Consider the following 19,702-nt stretch of genomic DNA (forward strand, 5'->3'; position numbering starts at 1 on the left):
ACAAAACACAAACAAAACAAATTTCTGGCAGCGACGGAGGCAGCGCTGCCAGCGGCATAAGCAAAGCGCAAAACGCAAATGCTGCGACCAGCAATAATAACAAAAACAACAACAACAACGCGTTCCCTTCTTATTTTGGTTTTTCTTTTTTTTTTTTTTTGGTCTCTTTGATAATTTCAGTTAATTATTGTTTCATAATATTATATAACATTTGATTGTCATTTAATTATTAAGCTGCCAAAAAAAAAAACACAAATTAAAACAAACTGAGCAGCAAGAAATAAATGTAATATGTGTAAAGCACAAGCTATTAAAACAGTTTTGCTCAACGTAACAAATCGTATTTGGGTTTTCTTTTTAGTTAGCTTTATGTTTTTGTATTTTATTTTATTTTTAATTTTTGTTTGCTTTGCACACAAACGTTAATTTTGATCGGAATCGCCAACACACGCACACACAAACAACTGCAACAACAAGAAAAACAACAACACAAAAACAACAGAAAAAAAATAGACCAACCGCACGCTGCGCTCACAAAATTTCGTCCGTCGCCTGTGGAACGTAAAACACAACTGAGCTAACCGAAGCCGGCTGTGGCCGGCCGATAGCAGCCACAGTGGCAGCGGCAGCGGCAGCGACTGCGGCAGAGGCAGAGCCAGCGAAGCTTGTGCTCGTGCGCTCATATTCGTGCGCTCTTAAGTGTCCAATGCACACTGGGCTGCTCCCAGCAATGTATTTGTCGTATATTGAAGCCTTCAGTAACAAATGGCATTACATATTTGCTTGCAAATGTAATCTATTTAAAATATAATCCACCTGAGCAATTTTTATAGGGAGGCAACATATAAAAATTCATACATTTGATTATTTATACTTGTTTTTCGTTGCAAAATAGTTAGAAATGGCAAGAAAATTTTGCGATAATAAAGTGCATATGGGTTGACTAACAAAAAAACACAACAACTTATTAGCGACTTTAATCAGTTACGATCAAACGACTTCTAGACCAGTGTGCATTGGGACGCGCTTGTTGTTGGTGCTTCTTTTGATGCTGTGTGAGCGAACGAGTGTGCGTGTGTGGAACGAGTTGGCCGTTGGCGTTCATCGCAATCGCTGTCGCTGCGTTGGCAGCGGCTGCGCTGCCCACATTGGAGTTAGAGTTGGTGCTTTGCTTGTTGTTGCTGCTGCTACCGCTGCCGCTGCTGCTGTCGCTGTCGCTGCTACTACTGTTGTTGCTGCCGCTGCTGCTGCATGTGAGCAAATTGCGCAAATCGCATGCGTTTTTTAATAGCTGCAGATCGCTGCGCGTTGATTGCGTATGCGTGCCATATGCGTAAGGGAACGCGTAAGCAACTGCAGCCGCAAAAACAATTTGCCACGCATTGCAGCAGGTCGTGTGATCGAAATCAACAAAAAACAAAGGCAACTAATAATAACACAAAACAACAAACAAAGCGTCCGCATTGTTTTTGGTCAACCGCATTGCGGACGCGCATAAAACGCGTGCGTTTTACAACACATGCGAGCGAAAAATTATAAAAAAAAAAAACAACTATTAAAAGACCAACTGCACTGTGCGCAAGTGAAGCTCCCCACAGCCTAAAACAGACGGCCACGTCGTTGCGGCCCGTTGCCCCCGTAAGCCTCCTACACTCAAGTACACATAAACATATCTACACGCACATATACATACATATGTATGTGCATAGTTGTGCATGCATAAAGAAGTGTAAGTATGTGCTTATTTAAGTGTTACACTGTCAAGCAACATATTGTTAACTATCAGACATACAGTTTAAACAACAGGCCAAGCCAAGAACAAAAGTTAATTCTTTAATTGAAAATGTTTGATTATCCCCAAAGTACCCTTAAATAAATGAAGAAATGAATACTTATACATCCAAGTGTACAAATCATTAAAAAAAATGGTATTTAGCATTGAAATCGCTTTGATTATGTTACGTGTTGAGCTGTGTAAAACGCGCCCAATTCTGCTGACGTCGCTGCTGTTGGCCAAAAAGCTTAGCGAAGCGTGCGAAGCAGAAGCAGCAGCAGCAGAAGCAGCATTCACAGACGCAGCAGCGAGAGAGCGGCAGCGCGCAAGAGAGTGGGAGCCAATGAAGATCGTTTTTTGGCGCTGAAGGCGGCTGCCAAGGAAGTGAAGCATGTGTGTGCTAGCGAGCAGACGTGCCTATGTACATATGTATGTGTGTGCTCGTCTTTAGCATTGTCTTGGCAACTTGAACGTGGGAGAGCCCTTCGCCAAGCTGCTTTACAGTTTTGTTCTTGTTGCGGCCTTTGTTCATGCCGTTGTTATTGTTGTTGTTGCGCTGGCCTCGACCGATCAAGCGAGCAAGCGATCGACCAGCTGTTGCTTTGTTTTGACTAGAGCAGCAGTGTTTCAAAGATACAGAGAGCGAGAGAGAGAGAGAGAGAGGGGAGAGCGCGCAGGAGTTACCGTTTTGTCGGCAGCTATTTAGCTGGCATATATAACAATTTATCCGCAAGAGAATGCGAGGTAGCTCACAAATAAATCAAAATTAATGCCACACAATTATTAATTAAAATAATTAATGTGCCAGCTTCGGGAACTGGCGCTTAGAAAGCTTTGAGCTGGGCCCCATTCACAGTTTGGCGGGATGCCAATTATAATTCACAATTCTTGGCCATTTGGCAATGGCAGCCAGTGCGAGGGATTTCGCCTTTAATTACATATGCAAAGCCCGCAGCCGATAAGCAGCACACACACACACACGCACATATGCAGGGTGGCCGTGGGGGAGGGGGAGGGGAGGGGGGCAGCATAAACGCGACAACATGTGCTCACAATTGCATGTGCTGTCCCTGTTCCACTCACTCTCTCTCTCGCTTCCTCTCTCGCTCTTTGAGCATATATTGTACACAAATTGAAAAACTATTGACAAGCCCAGCGACCAGCTCACCCCCCCTCGCGGCCCATCTACCCAGCTGACGACGGGTCCTGCGGCATTATCACATGCGATAAATATTTATATGGAAATGTAATGACTATACCTCCCCCCCTTCTATCTCTCTCTCTCGCTCTCTTTCTCTGTTGCACTACAGTCGCTTCGTTTTGTCTCGAACGTCGCGCAATTAATGTCACCACATCCTTTGGGCCTTATTAATGTCCTTGGGCCTTATGCCGTCTGGTCGGGCTGGCCGGGGCGTTGGGGTGGTTGGCCCATTAATGTCGACCCCATCGCTCCGGTAAAAACAATTAATTTGCCCATAATGCAATTTATATCGGTTTCGGTTTTGGTCTCGGTCTCGGTTTCGGGTTGGAGGCCTTGGCCCATAGTCCTTCTGGTCCATTGGCTAACGCATATCCTGTGAACAGACTCTGGCTCCCGCCTTCCGCCTCCCGCCCCCTGCCTCCTGCTCCGACTCCGACTCCGTTTGCTTGCTCGGTTGGCCACATAATGTGCATATTTCTGGTTGCTGCTGCGTTGCTTTTTAAGGCCAAATGATTAATTATTAAAACGGCAACAATTCGCAATAAACAATAAGCACAGCCACGGGCGCAGCGCCGGCAGCGACCGCAAAGTATTTAGAGACGCCGCTTAAAGTCGCCTGGAATCCTTGACAGATTGCTTACTTATAGACGGACAAAGGATTCACGTACTCTGGCCACTTGTAGCTACCCCTCCCCACCCAGATTCCTCTGTTCCAAAAGCCAAAATGTTTACTTTACAAAATATTTAATTCATAACTATTTAAAGAATAGAAGTTTTTTATTTTTATTTTATGCACTTAGGAGCACAACTTTTGTTGAAAGCTTTGAGTTCCCTCTGCTAGACGCTGTTTTTTTGCATGCTCTAGAACCTGTTGGGAATTTTAGTCAAAAGCGTTTTCACACTCTTAAAGCTTTCGGCTGCATGTGCTTGCATCTCTTAAGTATGCACAATTGCAGCAACAGTATAAAAAGCCTAGAAGCGCACCATGAAAAACGTTACTCAAAAGCTTGAAAGCAGCTTTTGCATTAGCGCATCGAGCTTTCAATTAAAGCTGGAATAGGAAGCATTTGGAGCCGCTTAAGTGAACTTGTTTTCAATGTTCTTCAATTTAATATTCCTTTTTAAAAACATTCATTTAAGCTATAAATAACACATATGCATACACACATGTGTATAGAAAGCTCTCCTGAGCGGACTTCTGAGGTTTTAGGTCGAGTTAAACGGCAAACGGCAAAAAATAATACAAATATAGGAAAGATCACAGATCCTCGATTGTTTTCAAGTTTGTTGCTCACATTTTTTCACCCTTGTACAGGGTATTATAAATTTGGCACGGAATATGTCACGCATCATTGTTTATCAAGATATCTTAACTAACCCCAGCATTTACTATACAAAAAACAGGTTGCTTATATGTAAGCCAAATCTTAGCAAGATCTCACAGCACTATATATATGTATATAGTTAGAATCGATCGAAAAATGAGTTTTTGCATGGCAAAATAATCTGTTCTTCGAGATATTATTTCTTTCTTTAGTTTCTTACATGTCTGCAATAGCGTAAGGCAAATGGCTACAAGGGTATTAAGTATTCGGCGTGCCGCAGATATCGTTTCTTACTCCTCTTTGAGTCAAATTTTCGTTTAGCATATCAAATATATTATATAATATTTATAATAAATACAATTATGGCAAAGTATTGGAGCTATATAATTGACCGACTATTCTTCGATAGAGTTTTGCCTGTATTTAACCGAATATATACACAGTTATAAACATACACATAAACATATCGGTTTAAGCCTAATTGGGAATTAGGGAATTTGTTATTCCCGATCTGTGGCCTCCAACAAATCCTGCGCGAAGAGACAGGTTTAAGGATTGATACCAATTGCGCTGTCATCGCATCTGCATTTGAGTTCTTAGCTGACATAATTGGATAGTTCGGCTGGAAGGAGCCACCCACGAGTGGAATTTTATGCGATATCGGGCAGACAATCTGTGCCGACAATGCTGCAGCACAACAATTTTCCCAATGCTGTAAACAAGCTGTCAAATCAAGAAAAAAGGCCGTGGGAAAAAAAAGCAGAAAACTAAAACAAAAATCGGCTGCAAATAAGAGAAAAACAACAGGAAAATTCGACAAATGCGGCTGCAGGCATATGGAGACCAGTTTCGGGGAGAGGAAGATGGGTGTGGGGCTGAGGTGTTTGAGGGGGGCGGGGGGGGTTGATTTGCAGCGCATTATGGAAAATGACATGGACACGCGTTTTGATGGGCAAAGATGTCGCGACTTTATATCGCCAATCAGATACAGATACGGATACAGATACATTTACAGATACGGATACAGATACAGATACAAACTTTGTACTTACGCGCTAATACGGCTCAGGCATAAATTAGTTTGAATGCAAAACTCACCTGCGAAAGAAAAGAAGGCAAAAGAAATGACATTAATTCAATTTGTTGCATTGCAATTTGTGCTTAAACAACAACAACAACAACAACAACAAGAATAACATTAAGCGAGAGGGAGAGAGAAAATAATTAAAAACTTTCCGGCAACATTTTGAAAATTGTTTTGAGGCTCCCAAAGGCCATTGACGGGGTCAAGAAATTGGCATTCTAAGGGCCGGCCACCTACCCTTAAGGCTGCTGTAGCTTAAAAAAATATATATTTTTACGATGAAGCCCCGCCGCCGTCCCGTAAACAAAAACAACAAAACGCCCGAGGCGGGGTATTGTTGCTAGGTAGCTGGCGTTGTAGATGGGGGCATAGGGGGGAGAGGGGGTTGGGGGTGTTCGACTCGGACAGCACAGGACAACTGTAGCCTGTAATTAAATAATGCCCATGCCTACTTCCGGCCAACAGCAGCAGCAACAAAAAGATACAAAAGTATCTTAACGGCATGCGGCGCCATTCGAAGTTGAAGTAGCAACAAAAATATATATATAGACGTATGTGCGGCAGCAGCACGCGAGCGGAGGGAAGCTGTTTGCTGTCTGGACAGCGCAAAATAAAAAAAAGCTAGGAGGCAAATAGAGCGGAGGCAGCGCGAGGGAGCGCAACACACGCCAAACTATTGCTCCCCTAGGATAAATTAATAAATTTTCTAGCGAAAGTTGCCACAGGCGAGCGGGAGGGAGAGGGCGAGAGGGGGAGAGGGAGAGAGAGAAAGGGACGGCAAGAGTGGAGTCAACAAATAAACAAATAATCGTGGCTAACAGCGCAAAAAAAAAGTAAAAATAAAAAAAGAAGAATAACAAAACAAGAGTCGCGACTAGTGGATACCCTGGAACGCTCTGCCGCACACACAGTTATCGGTTGCCGGACAAACAAACTTGTACTAGGGAGGAAGCACTAGGAGGATCTACGTTCAAAATTTCAAGTCTCTAGCTCTTAAAGGATCTGAGATCAACGCGTTCGTACATACGGACGGACAGACGGGGGGAGAGACAGGCGAGGGGACAGACGGAGGGGCGGACGGACAGAAGGGCGACTTGGCTATTGATGCTGATCAAGAATATATATACTTTATGAGCTCGTAGACGTATCCTTCTGCCTGTTACATACATTTGCACAAAAACATTATACCCCTTTTACCCGTTTTTAATGGGTGGAGGGTATACAAATTTTCATCTTGCTGAATGGCAAAGAATTTTGAATACCCCTACTGAAACAGAACTAGAAATAAAACAATAAAATCAAATAAAATATTAGGTAAATCTTCGAATAGTGCATTTACTTGGCATATTTTAGAATCTTTTGATGAATATTATATTAATATTTCTTATAAGAAAAATATTAAATATTAAAAAAAAAATTCATTAATATTCATCAAAAATATTTCTTATAGGAACAATATTAAATATTGCACCTAAAATGCATAAAAATTCATCAAAGATTTAAAAATATTCCACCGAAAATGTTGAACATAAAATGCATGAAAGGATTTAAAAGCTTAACAGTGAGAACAAAACATAATTTGATGTTACTGAGGAGATTTAATATATGATATATGCCTAAATTTATTTGCGTTTATTTGTTTTGTAAATGAAAAAAATAATCAGATACTTACATTTCCAAGGCTTACAAAATGAACGTAAAAGTCGGCATGCCCTGTGCTAGGTTCTATTTGAAGCCAAACGAATTAAACTTATGCTGAATGCCTGACGATCATAATGACACAAATGTGATGATGACGATGATAATGATGATGATGATGATGGAGTCTATGCCCGGTCATATGCGACATTGTATGTTTGCACACACACACACACACACACACACACACACACACATCTCGCACATATTTGTATGCACATGGATGTGTATTTGTCGACAAGTATGTGTATTTATGGTTGGCTTGCTGCGTTGCAAGCAACTCAGAAATTATCAAATATGGCAAATGGCAATTACAATTTGGACTTTCTCCAATCAAATGCGCGCACATGGACAACGATATGCGACAGGCGCATTAAACGAGGAATGCACCAGGGATGATGGCCAATAAAAATCATCATCATCAATCTGTCTGAGTTTAAAGAGATATTAACGCAAGGAATCGCTTGCTCTTTCAAATTAAATACAGAAATAAAATCCATTATAATTTAGCCCGAGTGAGCTAAGGTATGGAAATTCCAACGATTGTTCAAACCTATAGATATGTGTAGGCACTGAAGTTGATTTGATTCACACACGATTATTTTATAGCCATCCATTAGTATTATAGAAGGGACACGCACAAATGCATTACGTGCTTACGAAATTAACTTTATTAGATTGCCAATACAAGTTGTAAATATTACAATCAAAGCATGTAAGATGTGGTCCTAACTTGAATTCATGAGAATGGCATAGAAGGGCAATATTTGAAAATATGTTTTCTTTTATTTTCAAAACAGAACATACATATATGCATATATACATATATGGATACATGCAGAATTACATGCACACAAGCTTGCAAACATATATGCATATATTCATACATGCACACTTACTTGAATACATACATGCACATATACATGCATATAAGCATACATGCACACATGCGAGCATATATACAAACATGCATACATGCGAATAAACATATATGTATGCATGCATGCACACACACCTGCACACATACATGCACATATATGGTATAATATACATATGTGCATGCATACATACTCACATGTATACATACATACCTGCACACACATATGCGTAGATATATAGATGCATGTATACATACATGCAGCATTCACACATACAAGCACCTAAACATGCATACATACATGCACACATGCATGCAAATATACATATGTGCACACATACATGCAAACATATATACACAAAGGTATTTCGTTTGCTCTTCTTCTTTGTTATTTGCAAACTTTAAATTGCTTTAGGAAATTGTTTAAAATAGCAACAAGAACAATAATTAATTATTAAGAAAAGTATAATAAAAGAAAAGAAATGAAATGTTGTCTAAGAAACTTTTTGTAAGCTAATCAAAAGATTCGCTGAAGATTTCAACCCTGGCAGTTGCATTCCCGTAAATGTCGCATGAGCATACATGTGTGTGTGTGTGTGTGAGTGTTTAGAGAGAGAGAGAGAGAGCGAGAGAGAGAGAGAGGGCAACAAAACACTTTCGCCTACTCAAAGCAGCCAGAGTTGCCCCATTTCGGAAAGTGGGGACAATCCATAAAGAGTTTCGTGCCGCCGCCCTTTAACCCGCTCGGCAGCCATTGGACCTCTCCACACCCCACTAATGGCAGTCTTTAGCCCCGCCCCGCACCGCCCCCCCCAGCTGTACAAATGAAAGCAATAAAATTATGGGCAATGCCATTTTTGGTATTTTTCACACCGAGAAAGCGTCGGCGAGAAAAGTGGCTGAGAGCGGAAAAACGGAAAACGCGCGAATTTCGCCAAAGTTTTTGTTTTTGTGTTTCCTTTTTGGTGGCTTTTTCAGCTTTGCATCTTCGATGGGGCGACCTCAGTTCCCCCCTCTTGGTCGCCCTCATGCGCCATTTAATCAAGAAAAACACTTTTTATTGTGCAAAATTATGACAATTGTTGTTGTTGTTGTTGTTGTTGTTGTCATAATGATTGTTGTTGTTGCTGTTGTTGCTGTTGTTATTGTTGCTGCTGCTGCTGCTGCTGCTGGTTGTTAATGTCAAAAGTGTTATTGTTATGCAGACAATTACAGCAGGCGATAAAAATGCTTAGCTGCTAGTTGAGCAGGGGCGCGAGTCTGAGGGCGGGCGGGCTCATAATGAGCCTGGGCAAATGAGAAAATATGTTTATTAGCCAAAAAGGATAACGACTTGTGGCACTTGGCCGCCAGCAGCTGCGACCTTTTGGCCGTTTTCAGCTGGTTTTTTTTTTTTTTTTTGGTTGATTTTTTGTTGATCTCTCTTTTTGTTTTGCCCCACGCTGATCAAAGCCGAAGCGATCGATGCGAAGTATTTATTTATTTTAGCCCAGACTCTTCACGAGGCGCCAACAGCTGCGCGCAGCAACACGCCCCTGCCCCAAACAGCAACAGAAGAAGAAGAAACAACCAGCTGTTAACAGGCAGCCTAGGCAGCCAGCGTGTGGGGATCGTGGAGCGTGCAGCATGCAGCGTGGATGATCTTCAACCGACAGCACATTCCATTGCGGCAACATCTTGTGTAGAACAATTCGATCTAACTGCATACGACAAATGTCAATTGGCTGACAAGCTGCACCACTGCCCCGCCGCACCACCCCGCGCCTCTCAGAGAGAGGATCAACGATCGTGCGCAGTTTCAGAGCTACTGCCAATAATATATATGCCATTAATATACAAATGCCATATAATATATAATATACTCGATCGAGTTTCAAAATATATTTTAAACACGTGTTTCACACTTTTCGGCAAATCCACGCTTCTTGGTGAAAAATTGAATAGTCAAATTTTCGTTCAATTGGCTTCATATTTCATTTTTCATGTTGGACAGTAGAAAAGAAATCGCAAAGATCTAAGATATGATATATATACATATATACTCAAGGTTTCCCGACCAATCTGCTCCCATGGGCTGGACTGAAGAACTGGGTGAAACAGGTATTCACTAGCTTCTTAAGTCCAGCCCTATAAGCTTCTTGCTTTTCATTCCCAAATATCTACATATTTAAAAGGCAGTTTGAGTCTTAAGGTTTTAGGGTGAGAATTAAATTTGCCACGGGTGGGAAATGTGTAAAGATTAAAAATTATACTTTATGGAGTCGGAGATGCTTTCTTCTGCCTGTTAGATACATTTTGAATGGGATCAGGACCCGTTATTAGCCGGTTAATACTTGCGATACATGTAGCTAGAACGTGGAAAGGGCAACTGAACGTGGACACTTTCTGGAGGTTGATCGATCGTTCGCTCAATGAAAGCCGATGCATCTTAGTCTACACTGGAAGAAAATAGTGTAGCAGTTGGTGCTGCTGATCGATCGTTGCCTCAGTTGCAGCCACAATTTGCGGCAACTTGCAGTCAGTGACACAGCTTGAGTTGAGGCGCACCAAAAATAGCAAACAGGCACTTGACGCATGTTGCAAGTGGCAAGTTGCCTCAAGTTGCGTATTGTCGATCTTTTTTGCGCATCGCCTGACCCATATTTATTTTTGGCATTGGTATTTTGCATATTTTTAAGATAGTTTCTGCTTTTGCTTTCCCACTCACCGAAATGGAAAGAACTTTTCCAGAAAATGTCGTCCCAGGCTGCTCGTTGTCATCATGTGTACGCGGGGGGGGGGGGGGGGGGTGTAGGGGCTGTTGGCGGGCGACGCCCAAGACGATCACTTAACTGCACTTTTGCTTATGGACTTTCGGCCTTGTCTCTTTATTAGTGTGTGTTTGTGTGTGTGTATCTGTGTGTGAATCTGTGTTTGTGCGCGCCTCGCAGGAAATGCTTCGCTGTAAACTGCGCACAATGCAATTGAAAATACGCTTTAATTAAACTAATCAGACGTTATATATACACCATAATATATATACATATACACCAAATACACAACAGACGCCCACTCACACACACACACACACACACACGCACACACACACAGCTGCAGAAGCTTTGTTGTACATAAATTTTAATGGGCTCCTTTTAAGAACTTTTCATTAAATGCAAAATTTTCACCAACGAAAAAAAAAAATATATAAGAAAAAAACAATAAACAACAATAAACAAAAACATTTAGTTGAGAATCGCGTAAGCCGACGACGCGTTTCGCTAGCGATTTGCACGTGTTTTTGCTCGCACGAAATTTCTTCCAGTCGCCCGAACCCGAGTGATATACCATATATAAACATAAGTATATAGTGCATATGGCGTGGGCCGCGACCGTTTCCAGAGTGACTAATCCGAAACAAAGATACGTTTAGCTTTACGAATTGACAGATTTATCTTTTTCAAGCATGCACAAGTCTTAAGTTTTTCTTATATGTAAATATGGATGGGATGGGATTGGGAATGCCAAAATATTATCGAAGAACAACATAGATTATGGGATACCAGGGCTGAGTTCTAGTAGAATTCCCAGTAGATAAGTTTGGGCTGTATCAGTTTTCTTTAAAATTGTTTCTTTTTTTTGTCTTTTATTGCTTTTTTGGGGAATTCGCGAGTTTGATAAACACATTTTGTATTTAATTTTAAAGCTTTTTCTTACTTTAAGCCAAAGCGAACTGTTTTATATGTTCTTATGATAATACATAATAAAAGATTTGCCAGAAATTGATAATGTTTAGTACTTTTCGATGTTTTTATGATAATACATTATAAAAGATCTGCCAGAAATTAAATATTTAATGCCTTGAATCTTTAATTCTAGTTTTTGAGATCTTTATTTTGATTTGTTTTTAGTTTATTTATTTATTTATTATTTTTATACTTAAATTATAAATTATTAAATTGAAAATAGAGAATATTTAATTCTTATTATTTTTGAAAAAAGGATTTTATTGCAAATTCAAATCATGTAAGGACAGTTATAGCTGGCCCAGTTTTGATGAGAAACTGTTCTCAGCTTTTGGAGACTTAGCTCAGAATTCAAATCCGAATTACATTAAAAACTGCAGCTAGTTTCAAGTTATTTCGATCTTTTTTTGAGTGTTATTTAAACACAAACTCATCATAAATATTCCAGAAGGAAATCATTTACAGTTTACATTTACAGCCCGACTTTATGCAAACGGATCTTCATAAACTATTTTTAACCCTTTGCTATCCTTTTAAAAAACTCAACTATTCTTATTTTCTCTCTCTCCCTCTCTCTCTCTTTCTCTCTCTCTCTCTCAGCTCACCAAGGAATAATTCTACACTCGCGCCAACTTCTGAACTAATCTGAACTTTTGGTTTGAACTTTGCTGGCTCAAAATGTAAGAAAAAGAAGTAAAAACAAAAAACAAGCGGCAATAAAACAAACATTACATAAATTGCGAATTTCATTTACTGAGCTTCGTTTTTGTTGTTATTTTTGCTGCTGCTTCTTCACTTTGTCGCTTGGCAAAAAAGAAAGAGATACAATACAAAAAAAAAATCTCTTGTTGTTGTTTCTTAAGCTGTTTGCGCAGTTGACCGTTACCGTTAGGCTACGGGTTACAGCACGAGAGCAAAAAAAAAAAGAAGAAGACGAATGCATTGACAACAACAACAACGACAACAACAGCAAGCTGGAAGATATTTGAGGCTGGCGAATTTCGCTTGATTTGAATGAATCACAAACGATCTGCGCGGGAGTCTGTTTGAGGGCAGGGCTGGGCAGGGGTGCAGGCACACTAACACATACGCATACGCACACACACACACCTTAAAAACACACACACACAATTCGTTTACGCGGCGACTAAGAAAAGAGCCGCGCAGCAGCGCTTGACGACGACGACCGAAGACCGAAAAGAAGGCCGCGCGCGCGTTCACATTGAAAGTTTAGCTGTGACTGAAGGCGACGACGCGACGTGGACGCTGATGCGGCGCCCCCAGAGCCAATGGCGCACTCAACACACAGCGAGAGAGAGAGAGAGAGAGAGAGAGGGAGAGAGAGATCAGGAAAGGCCGTGAAAGCAGCAGCGAGAGCAGAGCACACTGGAATGAGCGCAAGATGTGTGCGCAAAGCGATTGCCGCATGCGTGCGAGAAGGAGGAGGCTGTCGAAAGAATTGGAAAATGGAATATGAATATACGATTTTTGGCCAGAGCAGCAAGAACAACGGCAAGGAAGCCATTTTCTTGGCGACCAACCGTCCGCCCGCCCGCCCGGCCGCCCGCTGGCTGACTCACGCAACTGGTGGCAGGTTCAATCAACTGCAATTTTGCTGTGTGGCAATCAAATCGATAAGCGAAATGCAAATTAATTAGCCGCCGCATGTGCAGCACAAATGGAAAATGTAATTTCGCAATGTTTAGTTGAATCAGTTCCAGTTTCCAGCCATGGAGCTGCGCTGCCAGCACACCTGTCCAGCTTGACCGGCTTGGCAGCGATTTTCTCTTGATGTTGGCTTGACGCGCTTTTCACCAGGGGGCCGGGCCGCTGTATGGCGGTCTGGTTTTTCCGCGACTCGCATTGCCAATAGCCGTTACTGCAGCCGCATGCGGAAATGTGTGAAAGAGAAAGCGCATAATCCAATAAAAGCAACACAGAAAGCAGCAGGCGTTAAAGGTTTTCTTTTTGTTGTTGTTGCTGTTGTTGTTGTTGTTTGTTGCTGTAGTTGCTGTTGCCTTGATAAAATAGTTGACAACAAGTGCAGCAGCCCTGAGGCATGTGCATGTGGTAAGGTGAAACCCGTTGCGGTCTCACAAGGAAATAAACAGCTAGGCGAGAGCGGGAGAGCGAGAGAGCGAGACATTGATCGAGAGCGTTTAACTGAGCGCTGAAGCGTAACTGGAACTGGCGACTGCAACCGAATTCAAATGCAAATCCCCAGTGCCAAGTGTTGAATGCAACAAGAACTTGACGCCAACTGCGTCATTTGCCACCGTTATGAAAACTCTTGACAAAAACGCAAAAACTGTTTAGGCTGTAAAAATATGGGAAATGGAGCGGAAATTGTAGGCCAAAAGGATTCATTGTTGAGACATAACTAAGGTTAAGATAAGTTAAATTAGAGAGAGTCTATAAAATATATATATAAAAGCTTTATAATGAGAGCCATGCCAAAAAAGCTAGAGCTGGTTGCGAATTGTAAACGATTTTCTTTTGATAGCAATTACTAGCTCAAAGCAAATATTAAAAATAAAGTCTTTAATTTTTTTTCTGAGTTTCATTATTGAGATAATAGTTTGACAATGTGATCTTTAAATTTTGTTAAATAAGTTAAAAAACGAAAATTGGTTTGGGAACCCTTCTCAATATATACAAGAATTTAAAAAACTGTTCATGGAGAACAAATCTATTAAATATATTTTTAAAAAAATGAAATTTAAATTAACATTACAAGCCATGCTAAGAAAGCTAGAACTGGTTGCGAATTGTAAACAAATTGGGGTGTACGTTAAAGAAAAATGTTAAAATGAAATGGTTTTTTTATTTATTGATAAGTTTCATTATTAAATCCATTGTTCTTATATTCTTTCAAATGTGCTAAATAGGTTAAAAATGGGTGAATAGTTTTGCAACCGTTTTCTATGTTGACAATAATTTTTAAACTGTTGATAGACAACAAATCAAATGATCTGTAAATGAGTTAATTCATAAGCACACAGTCAGTTTTGTAGATTGCGCAACTGACACGCCCAACGATTAAGGCCCAAAAGCAAAAAAAAAAAAGAAGTATAAATAAATAAATGCGAAAGTTGCAACAATAATTAGCAAGTTGGCAACGGAAAGCGGCAATAACAACAATAATAACTCTCAAAATTAATATGTGCTTAGCAGAGCCAACTAGCCATAAAAGTGATAGACATATTAACCCAGTACTCCACATTTCTCTAGCTCAACGGGCACGACCACGACGATGGCAGGAGGGGGGGGGATGGTCTGGTGCTTGACGGCGACGACGAACAAAGTAGCAATTTTCAGCTTTGTTGCGTGTGGGCGGCGCTTTGTGGCAGGGGCAGGCCGAATGTTGCGGGTTGTCGGTGGAGGCTGCGACGGAGGAGGAGGGGGGGGGGGGGGTGGGTGGCTGGTTAAGACTCTGGGTATTGGCATAAGTGAAGCATGCATGCCAGACACGCGAATGCGATAAAAACTGTTGTCGGCTGTGACGGCGACGGCGGCAGCGTGGAAAATTTAGTGGCAGCCATTGCATTCAACGAGCCAAAAGCAGGAAACAAGCGCAAATGTAACTCTAGCTTTGTTGTTGTTGTTGTTGTTGCTGCTGCTGCTGTTTATTTACGACACGGCTCGATCCCTGAGCCGCCCGCAACCCCACCAGCCCCACTTGGTGTACACATTTTCCAATACACTTTGTAAGAAGGGAAAACCTTTTCTTTAACTTTTCGCCTTTTTTTCGGGCCGTTTGCATTAGAAATTGAAAAACTGGTTTATGACTTGGCTAACTTTAGCTACGTGCACTGAAAATCGAAACGCCAAAATAAACTGTTGCATGCTTTTAGGCTGAGAAATTTTTAGCCTGCATAGATTATTCGGCATTGGTTGTATGCAGGCTAGCGTATTTGGGGTGCGGTGGACACTTGGCCTGTGCCTAATGGCACAAGCTGATCGCCTAAGCGGCTTAGCAGCATGTGGGCGGGGCGTGGGGCGGTGTGTGTGGGTGTGTGGGTGGCTAAGCTTGAGAACCTGCAAAATGCGCCGCCTTGGCTTTATATTTGCCTCGTGGCGTTAGGGTATTAACATAGCTTGGAGTATGATGACTATGTCGTTTGGCTTGCGTCGCTTGCATAAGTGGAAACTATATATAGAGGTGGGTTAGAGGAACATCCGGAAATCCGATATTCATACTTTGCATGTCTACAAAGTAGATGTACATAGGGAAATTTTTTATACACTCAGAAAAATGAATCAAGACAAACAATTTGGTTTACCTAAGGTATAGGCCTTAAAAGTTGGTATTTTAAATGTATTTTTAAGAAAGCATCTAGCCCGTTAAAGCTTTGATTGTGCCAAGTGATTTTCGCTAAGCTTTACACCTATTTTCCACTCATGGCAGTGGATTTATAAAAATCAAAGTCACACGTGTTATGCTTAAATATTTTCAAAATTCCATTGGAATGAAATGCATTTATTCATTGATAAGAGTATAAGCCAATAAAAACTTTCCACCCATTTTCCCCCATTAGCAGCGGATTTTTAATAATTAATGACACACTTGTTATACTTGAATGTTATCAAAACTCTATTTGAACGAGAGTAGAGAGTATAAAGCTATAAAAACTTTGATTGCTCAAGTGATTTTCTGCAAGATTTAAACTTTCCACCTATATTCCACTTATGTCAGCGGATTTGTAATAATTAATAGCACACGTGATGCGCTTGATTTTTTCCAAAACTCCATTTGAATGAGATTTACTTATAACGCATACATTTTCTAAAAAAATCAAGAGTATTTCAAAGTTATCTCGAGCCGAGGCAAAAACTCTTTATATGCATGTGGCATTCTGTAGAGCATCCAGCTTTTGTCAATCAAATGCATATTTAAGGGCATTCAAGCGTCGTAGTGTTGCATGTAATAATACAATTTATGTTTTTGCCATCACTTTCGGCTGAGGATTACTCAGTTCAATGAAAATGTGCTGCGGCACGCGTGTCTGCCCTCTGGATTCCATGTCCTTCGCCACCTGTCTAGGCATGTGTGTGTGTGTGAGAGAGAGTGTGTGAGAGAGTGTGTACATGCATGATAAATGGCTTTTATCTTTTTAAAGCACTTCAGTGCACGGCTTTGAAAATTGTTCGCCTAGCAGTTGGAGGCTCATATAAGTTTGAAAATAAACAGCTAAAAGTGACCTGGTCGGGTGTGCCCGACCTGACAAATACCCTGAGCCCAGCGGCAAGCTGATGTTGCAAGCATTCAAAGCCTTTTTCCATAAATACATAAAAAAAAACACAGACACGAAAGCACATTATAATGCGCATATATGCATGGGAAATGCATTCTTGATTAGCCTCGGTGCTTATGGTCCGATCTTTATGTAATTTTCTTTAATATGGCATACAAAAGGCAAACACACCAAAGGCGCAAAGTCTTGCCTTTAAAGATAGGGGTCTTTTCCAATTTCGGGTGGGGGGGAATGGACGAAGGTATTCAAGAAGGGAAATCTTCTTCATTTTTGTATTAGCCTCTTAGCTCGTCGTTCTGATCAAGAATATATATGTGTATACACTCCATGAGGTCGAATCCTTTTTAGCTTTTGTCAATGGGTATACAAAAAATCGTTGACGCGTCTGTTGCCCATGATTCCATGTAAGTGCCACGCCCACACCAACGGCTTGCCGCATGCGGCATGCGGCTCGAAGCGAAAGTTGGCCATTTTGCGTTGTTGATTTTAGACTGTGGCGGCGTCTGCATGTGCCACAAGTGCAGCAGTCGCAGCCGCCGATCGTCCTTGTCCTTGTCATCGTTTTGGTCCTTTGTTTGGGTCGGCGGCGTTCCGAGCTAGTTAATTATGGCGTCTGATATTTTTCTTACACTTTTCGCATTTTGAGTTTAACTTTGGCTTTTCGCATTGACGCTGCTCCCAATTTGTTGGGGCATATTAGCTACGAGCTGCAGATTAAGCTGAGCGAGCTTTAAGCTCATTGTCTAAATGCTTTAAACTTATGGGAAAACAGGGGAACTTCAAGCTAACAAGGGCGGGTTACATTAAAGTGTTCCAGCCACTTGAATTGAGCTTTACGCTTAAGCTGAAGCTTGACTGATTTTCAGTTAGGTTTTTCCTATCAAAAAGAGCTTTAAGATTAAACAAGAGACAAGCTTGTCGACTGCTTTTGACTGGAAAGCTCTTTGAAAGCTTTCTGCAAACTTGACAATTGTAGGTGATTTCGCTGGCAACCATAGCCGGTTTGTCAGCATCATATTGGCCGCATGAGTCATCCGGGAAACTGCGCAAAACTTTTGATGCTGCTTATGAAATGCGTTGCAGGCTCCGCTACATTGGTTGGCGATTGGCTGAGGGGCATGGGGCAGCAGGGAGCCGCCACCGTTTGCTTCATTTTATCATTAATATTTAAGCGTCGTCGATTCAATCGATTGATGCCGAGGACGAGGACGGGGACGAGGTCGAGACGAACGGCATTAGCTTTAGGGGGGATGAGAGGCGAGCAAGGACCAAAGCAACATAAAGTGCGCAAAAACTTGCCAACTGTATGTGTGTGTGTGTGTGTGTATGGGTGTGTGTGTGAGTGTGGTATATATGTGTATTTTGTATCTGCTAAGTGCGCACTTGATGGACAAGACGACAGGGTGTTGGGGCAGACAACATCAAGTTAAATTGAAGTTGAATTTCTTGCGTTGCGCTTAATGAGCGAAAAGTAATTACTTAATTAGTGACTCTCTCTTTCTCCATGTGTGTGTGTGTGTGTGTGTGTGTGTTGGTCTGTTGTCCATTAATGCAGCTTAACATTGATGTCCAACTCGCATTTAAACTTGATTAGTTTTATGGGTCCCGCTGCCAGGGGTTGCCCTCCACACGCAATTCCTAATCACTGTCCGCCGCGTGCGACGCCTGCCAAGCAAATCAAAATCCAATCAATGGACAGTTGGCATATTGATTACCACGCCCCCCGCTCAATATAAACGCTGTGCGCCTCGCCCCACCCACTTGGCGGGCAAGGACCGCGTCGCGACAGCGGGCGTACATTAAACTTTATGTTGCCTGCTTTTGAGCGCGCGCTGTTTTATGGCCTAGCCGAGACAAGCACCCCCGCCCCACCCGGCCGTGGGTGGCAGCCAAGACACAGCGTCCGCAGCGGCGCGAGATGACAAAAAACATTTTGCATACTTTTAAGCGCGCACATAAAATTCCACTTTTTTGACATAAACACCACAAAATGGAACGTCGCAACACCTGCGACGCCGATGCCAGCGATGAACAGCAAATGCCGGGCAACAACAAATCAAAAGCACGACTAAAAACTGGAAGGGTGTGAGTGTGTTTCTGTCTATGTGTGTGTGTGTGAGTGTGCTGGCAGTTATGTCTAGTAAATAAATAAAAGCAATAAACAGACAACAGACGACAGTCAGCAGCAGGCGCCTTAAGTAGGTGAGCTACACACACACACACACACACACGCACACACGCGCATACATCAATATACATATGTACCCGCATGCATGTCATACATGTACACATCTATTTACATACATATCTGTCATCTACATCATTTGAGCAAAAACACGGCAAAATTAGCTTTTTCCTTTAAAATTCAACTCGATGCGCCCTTGAAAGTTTGTCAAACCAATTTCGCCATATGAAGTAATGCCCGTCTAGTGATACATATATATCTATATACTATGCATATATGTATATATATGAGCAAAGATTCAGTTATGCCATACACTCGTCTAGGATTTCTAATGAACGCTTTGAATGCTTGACTGAACACAAGTGGCATATATAATGTGATCCAATTCAGTTGCTTATGCCATTTAAGTCATATACGATTTTTGTATTATGACACAGATTGCCCACAGATAAAACTGGGATCAGTTTACCAAGCGTTCACTGATATGGCAAAGCATATGGCGTGTATATAATTTGAAATGTAAGCCATACAATGATAGCTCCAAAGATGCCAACGGCACAAATCATTTAGGCAAGTGCACA

General features: G+C 41.5%; 1 protein-coding gene and 1 long non-coding RNA gene across 3 annotated transcripts in view; one reads left to right on the plus strand and one right to left on the minus strand.

The window, feature by feature from the left end:
- The window catches only part of spri (sprint), a 131,002-nt gene that overhangs the window by 68,237 nt on the left and 43,063 nt on the right, over positions 1-19,702 (minus strand). The window contains exon 1 of one of the 2 annotated variants that reach the window (XM_064682248.1): positions 520-554. The exons of the other annotated variant lie outside the window; for it this stretch is intronic. The gene's annotated coding sequence lies outside the window, so the exon portion shown is untranslated. Of the gene's footprint in view, positions 1-519; positions 555-19,702 lie in introns of those variants that run through there. 2 annotated transcript variants of the gene reach the window in all.
- On the plus strand, positions 836-1,895 carry LOC135428324 (uncharacterized). Its single transcript, XR_010436241.1, has 2 exons — positions 836-928; positions 985-1,895. It is a non-coding gene; the product is annotated as an uncharacterized LOC135428324 (long non-coding RNA).

The sequence above is a fragment of the Drosophila montana genome, unplaced genomic scaffold, assembly GCF_035044405.1.
Source record: "Drosophila montana isolate Dmon_TW-CO22-7 unplaced genomic scaffold, ASM3504440v1 contig_2481_1, whole genome shotgun sequence".
Classification (NCBI taxonomy): Eukaryota; Metazoa; Arthropoda; class Insecta; order Diptera; family Drosophilidae; genus Drosophila; species Drosophila montana.